This window comes from Ischnura elegans, chromosome 12 (assembly GCF_921293095.1).
Source record: "Ischnura elegans chromosome 12, ioIscEleg1.1, whole genome shotgun sequence".
Lineage (NCBI taxonomy): Eukaryota > Metazoa > Arthropoda > Insecta > Odonata > Coenagrionidae > Ischnura > Ischnura elegans.
The window spans coordinates 89,189,542-89,196,228 of record NC_060257.1 but is presented as its reverse complement, the minus strand read 5'-3'; the positions used below and the strand labels follow the sequence as shown (position 1 = coordinate 89,196,228).

Below are 6,687 nucleotides of genomic sequence, written 5' to 3'. Positions count from 1 at the left end.
TGAAGACAACGGCTTTTTCGATATTTTTGCCCGAAGCATTGCAGTTATATTGCATGGCTTTTGTCCATTTCACTGGTCCTGAAGAGATGAAGATCATTGCATAGGTATACTTGAAGAACATAAAATTCGTATTGATTCGGTATTTTTCCCATTAATTTGCATTCTTTTGATTCACACTTAGCATGTGCCGTGAACCTGATATTTCCCCGAAAAGTTTAAAACACAATTAATTCAAAATTGAACAAATGTGTAGTATCATATGCATTTGTATTTTTATTTGCCATATCCTTGGCATTCTTCTTTACCCATAGCATTAGTTTCATTTATTTCGGAGATTTTTCCGTAAATTATGCTTTTGACTTCACTCTAATTTTTCTTTCTTCATGATTAATCTTTTAGGCAAATGGTTATCAGAGTTTAAATGTGATGAGTTCCTGGTCTAATGAACAATTTCGGACGTACAAACTAACTGGAATTCTCTTTTCTTTTCTTTCCAGATTGAAATTGAGGGAAAAATTGTCGCCGGAACAACGAAAAGTGAAATGAAGAAATTCAAGCGCTCGGCTACGAGGAAGAAACGAAGAAATTAGGCCTCAACGAGAGGCTGTTAGGCAGTTCAACGCTTCGTGTTCTTCAGCTATTGAGTGTTACTTTTGTACAGTTCTCTGTATTTAAGTCTATATGTGTTCCACACATTGATTTCACATTTACACACAAATTACACAAGGTATGAACCAAGGTATTAAGGTGCAAATGACGTCCTTAAGCAATGAAAAGAGTCAAAATTGACTCGCATGGTAAATAATGAGTACTCAATGGTTAATTGGTTGAAACTGATCAGAGGTTATGAAAACTGATATCAAATCCCCTGAACAAAGAAATTTCCCCAAATCTGTGACCAAAAACAAGGTTGAGAAAATGGTGAAAATAGCGCTATAGAAATGGTCCCAAAATGAATACTAAAACAAAAGGCCTTATAAACCTTTAGAATGGTTTATTTAGATTATGATCTCATGAGACAATGTAGGTAGGGGTGTGTGAGTGCGTGTGCGTGTGTGTGTGTGCTTTGGTTATTTTTCTTGTGTTTTTTGTATTGGGGAGGGTTGGGAGGGAAGTGCTATGTATATTTTTGCATGTGCTACTAATCCTACCTCTCCACAGATTCAACTCATCGCTGGCTTTGAAGAAAAGAAGACAGCGATGGAAGAGGACCGCAACAAGAAGGCCGCGAAAGTGTTAGCTTTGGTTTGGGCCGTTCGGGCCAATGTATTAGCGTAACGTAAGGCTAGGTCATACGCGTGCGTTAATTTGAGCCTTTTGAACCAAAGTTTTGTATGCACACTAATCTATTGCAGCGTACAGGAATGGGTCTTTCACTTGTTTTAAGTGTTAAGATACCCCCTGTATGTTGTAGTGGAGTGTATGCGAGGCTTTGGGGATTTTTAGTGCAAGGGTATTTCATTTTTGCATGTGCATACTAATCCTACCTCTCCCCAGGTGTTGAAGAACAGAAGACAACAGCAGAAGAGGACCAAGACAAGAAGATAATGCGTGTTTTAGCTTTGACTTGGGCTGTTTGGGCCGAAACATTTGCGTAACATAAGGCTAGGCGATTACATGCGTGCGTTATTTTTAGTCTTTTGAACCAAGGTTAAGTATACACACTAATCCATTGCAGCGTACAGGAATGGGACTTTCACTTGTTTTAAGTGTTAAGATACCCCCTGTATGTTGTAGTGGAGTGTATGCGAGGCTTTGGGGATTTTTAGTGCAAGGGTATTTCATTTTTGTATGTGCCTACTAATCCTACCTCTCCGCAGGTTTGTCATCGCTGGTTATGAAGAGCTGAAGAAGGAAGACAACGCTATGAAGACATCGAAGTCAACGCTGGATTTCAAGATGAGAAGACAACGGTCGAAGAGGACCACATCATGAGGACAGTGTTAGCAATAAGTGTTAGCTTTGCTTTGGGTCGTTAGGACCAAAATACTATCGTAACGTAAGGCTAGGTGGTTATATGCGTGCGTTAATTTTAGCCTTTTGAACCAAAGTTTTGTTTGCACGCTAATCCATTGCAGCCTACAGGAATGGGACTTTCACTTGTTTTAAGTGCAAAGGTACCCCTTGTATGTTGTCGTGGAGTGTATGCGAGGCTTTGGGGATTTTTAGTGCAAGGGTATTTTATTTTTGTATGTGCCTACTAATCCTACCTCTCCCCAGGTGTTGAAGAACAGAAGACAACAGCAGAAGAGGACCAAGACAAGAAGATAATGCGTGTTTTAGCTTTGACTTGGGCTGTTTGGGCCGAAACATTTGCGTAACGTAAGGCTAGGCGATTACATGCGTGCGTTATTTTTAGTCTTTTGAACCAAGGTTAAGTATACACACTAATCCATTGCAGCGTACAGGAATGGGACTTTCACTTGTTTTAAGTGTTAAGATACCCCCTGTATGTTGTAGTGGAGTGTATGCGAGGCTTTGGGGATTTTTAGTGCAAGGGTATTTCATTTTTGTATGTGCATACTAATCCTACCTCTCCGCAGGTTTGTCATCGCTGGTTATGAAGAGCTGAAGAAGGAAGACAACGCTATGAAGACATCGAAGTCAACGCTGGATTTCAAGATGAGAAGACAACGGTCGAAGAGGACCACGTCATGAGGACAGTGAAAGTGTTAGCTTTGCTTTGGGTCGTTAGGACCAAAATACTATCGTAACGTAAGGCTAGGTGGTTATATGCGTGCGTTAATTTTAGCCTTTTGAACCAAAGTTTTGTTTGCACGCTAATCCATTGCAGCCTACAGGAATGGGACTTTCACTTGTTTTAAGTGTTAAGATACCCCCTGTATGTTGTAGTGGAGTGTATGCGAGGCTTTGGGGATTTTTAGTGCAAGGGTATTTCATTTTTGTATGTGCCTACTAATCCTACCTCTCCGCAGGTTTGTCATCGCTGGTTATGAAGAGCTGAAGAAGGAAGACAACGCTATGAAGACATCGAAGTCAACGCTGGATTTCAAGATGAGAAGACAACGGTCGAAGAGGACCACATCATGAGGACAGTGTTAGCAATAAGTGTTAGCTTTGCTTTGGGTCGTTAGGACCAAAATACTATCGTAACGTAAGGCTAGGTGGTTATATGCGTGCGTTAATTTTAGCCTTTTGAACCAAAGTTTTGTTTGCACGCTAATCCATTGCAGCCTACAGGAATGGGACTTTCACTTGTTTTAAGTGCAAAGGTACCCCTTGTATGTTGTCGTGGAGTGTATGCGAGGCTTTGGGGATTTTTAGTGCAAGGGTATTTTATTTTTGTATGTGCCTACTAATCCTACCTCTCCACAGAATCAAGTCGTCGCTGTATAAGAAGAGGAAAAGTTAGAAAAGATACAGCATGCTTCTTCTCCTGTCGAAGAAAAAAACAGTTGGCGCCATCATCTGATAGTAAGATTTTATTCCATTATAATTTATTTTTCTATTCGACTCTCACTTTCAAAATTAACACTTCACTAATTCAGAAAATTAAGAGAGTTTGCAATGATTTTCTGAGATGCGCTATGATTTTGAGCGAACTATCTTTTCATTTTTGTCTCAAAATTTGTCTCTCTAATGATTCCCGTTAAATTTAACGTACATGAGACAGTGTTGGAAATATTATTTCCCCAACTTTTTAGACATTGAGTGCAATTATTAAATATATTAAAACTGTAAATTAATTTTGTATGTTTTATAATTCGTGCAGAATACCTTTTCAAGTAAAACAATATCGATCATGATACTTCTTATCAGATACCTTATGTGTTTGATAATTTAATGTTATTTTTTAGTCATTACAGCGTTGTAACACAGTGCCAATTACAATATTCACTTTTCTCTTCACAGCTACAACTCATCCTTGGGAGAAAAGGAAAAGCTGAGTAAAAGACAGTACTGCTCTGGATTAAGAAGACATGAAGAACTGGACGAGATTACCTCAAGGTAGGGGTGAATTTAATTTGTTTCCATTTCTCCCGAAACATGTGTTAAGGCCCTTCACATGAAATTAAAAGATTTCATTCAGTTTTTAAATTAAGGAAGAGCAAACTCTTTTTATGGAATTTGCTCTCTATCACTCCTTCATTAATTTATGCTTTTCCAATTTAAATCAAAATTTATTATAAATATAGATTTCGAGCCAGTGGTATTGTAATATTCTTCTTTAAACAAAACGTTAGCTTGAAAAGTCCATATACTACTAGTAATTTGGTATACTTTTTGATGATGCATTTTCCCTAAATGTGACATGAAGGGATTCCCTTCTGCATTGTTTTCATATCAAATACAATTGATGATCCTCTATCATCGCATGTGGTCAGCAATCCTAGGAATGGGTTGTCGCAAAGTTAAATATTTTACTCGTGATGAATTGTTTTTATTTATATTCTTAAATTTCCTGCAGTAAGTTGATCGTTCGGTTGGTAGAATGCTCTCCTCACCTGTGCTCTTCTGCTCATAGTGTCCTCCTTGCTTCTTCCATCGCTACTTATTCTTCTTCCCAATAACCAAATTCATTCGCCTCTACCATAATTTGTTTTCTTATGTCATTTTTCGTCTACACTGCATGCATTGAAATTGAAATTCATTAGATTTACGTTGACCCTTCATTGATATATAAGGATATTGTTTGTTCTTTCTTCCTCAGATACTTTTCGAAATTATTTCATAGATAACAGTTATTATGAAATTTCATTTTAAAATATATTTCATTAGGAATGAAGTCAATGTAATGATATATGCAAGTAGTCATTGTGCTAGAACTTAATACAGACACATTTTATTTTCATATATGTACTATCAAGAATGAATATATTTTGTTACATTCAAATGCCGCATAAAATAGTAAGTGCTTTGACTTAAATGCATCATTCAATCCTATCTTGCTCTGACCCTTGTAATATTTTTTGTGATAATTATATTTATTATACTGGAGAGCAAAAAGCGTTGCAATAATCAATTTCACCGTGAGTACAATTGGTTAATTTCTTTTGCAACAGGTGACATTGCTGAGAACTGCATTTTCCTGGACAAGAGGTGCGTCGAACTGTATGCCAAGATTGAAGAAATGAAGAGGAAGACCTGGATTCGTGTGGTGTTCATCAGTGGTCTATTTGTGTGTGCTTTTTATTATTGCGTTATTGATTGTTAAGTGTTTGTATTTATTTATTGTAATATGTTGTTTTTTTACAGCACTTCGTAGGATTTAGGCAGGAGAGTAGGAATCGATATACTCGGTCATTAGGGCAGTAGTACCGACTTAATTCTTAGGTAGTCAACATGCGTAGGTTATCTACCAGGTCGTTAGATAAAACCTAATTAGTTCTTAGGCCGTCGACAAACATATCTTAGCTATGAGAATTATTTTTACGTTCGGATTTTTAGACCTCGGTGGGCCCTGCGATAGGTACTTGGTATGGGTTGAATCGTATTTGTGTGAATGATGCATTTTGTATGATGTGAGTGAGTGCGTGAGTGACTTTGTGTGCTTGCTGTAGTAGTAGTAGAACTAACACTAATTGTCCCTTCCTCCACTATAATTCCCTACCCACCCTCCCTCCCCCTCAAATCCAAACTGCTCCCTCTACGTGGGGAGGGGGAGTAACAGAGGAAAGTCTATTTGCACCATTTAATTGATAATTTAATGGAATTATTTCCATATGCAAACTCTTGGTGGCATGCGATTTTCCTCTGGCGAAAGCAGTCTGGTACCTTAGTTTAATATCAAATTATGTGGATTGTCGATGTACATGGAAGATGTTTGGTGACAGATTTGTATCAATTTTTTGCTCGAAGTATTTTGTTCCATTTAAAATGCTTTCCTTGTGTATTTTTTGTTCCTTTGAATGAAGTATGTTTGAGTATAATATTGCTGTGTTTCATCGTAATGCTTATGGCTTTTGCTATCACTATGTATTGTTCCTTGGTGTCACTTATGTATTCCAATACATTATTTTTTAATTAAATTTGTTTTTTTTTCAATTTTTTTTTCATTATTATCATCATTTCAGTGGCACTGCTTTATTTCGTTTATTATTATGTCTTCTTTGAAAAAAACAATATTTGAACGAAATTTTAATGCACCAATAATGTTTATTTTCCAGTACAGCGAATTGTAATATCTTAATAATACACTTGTTATTGTAATGCTCTTGTTTTCCTTGCCGTTAACTAGTTGAACTTTTTCGGAATGCGCATTGTATATTTTTCAGTGCTATGCAATGTAAATGATATTTCTGACAGTTTTTATACTCGATTTTTATTTCAATGTAATTTTTTTCGATGGGCGTGCCCCTATGTGGTATTATTTTGGACAAAAAATTTTTGACCTTACTTATTTCCTATGATATATTTTATTTACTGGCAACATTACCTCATATCATTAAAGAATTGAATTACTTCTCTGCTTATTTGTTTTTGCATGATGAATTACTTCCAGTGCTATCATTAAACCAGTGTGTTTTCTAAAAATACTAACCGCCATTCCCGTAACTTACATTGCACCAGGTTAAAGCTGCCGCTTTTGTATGCGTAGACTGGCGCTACCACACGGCCAAGCGCTGTTAAGATACGTCCTTGTTCGCACGTTTGTGCGGGTCAGCGGTGAAAGCAATAATATTTTGCCACATTTCGTAGTTGCAAAGGTTAAAATTGCATCATAGG

General features: G+C 37.0%; 1 long non-coding RNA gene across 1 annotated transcript; it reads left to right on the top strand.

The window, feature by feature from the left end:
• Nucleotides 1-3,096: 3,096 nt before the first annotated feature.
• Nucleotides 3,097-5,510, top strand: LOC124169690. Its single transcript, XR_006867199.1, has 3 exons — nt 3,097-3,435; nt 3,874-3,969; nt 5,025-5,510. It is a non-coding gene; the product is annotated as an uncharacterized LOC124169690 (long non-coding RNA).
• The last annotated feature ends 1,177 nt before the right edge of the window (nt 5,511-6,687 follow it).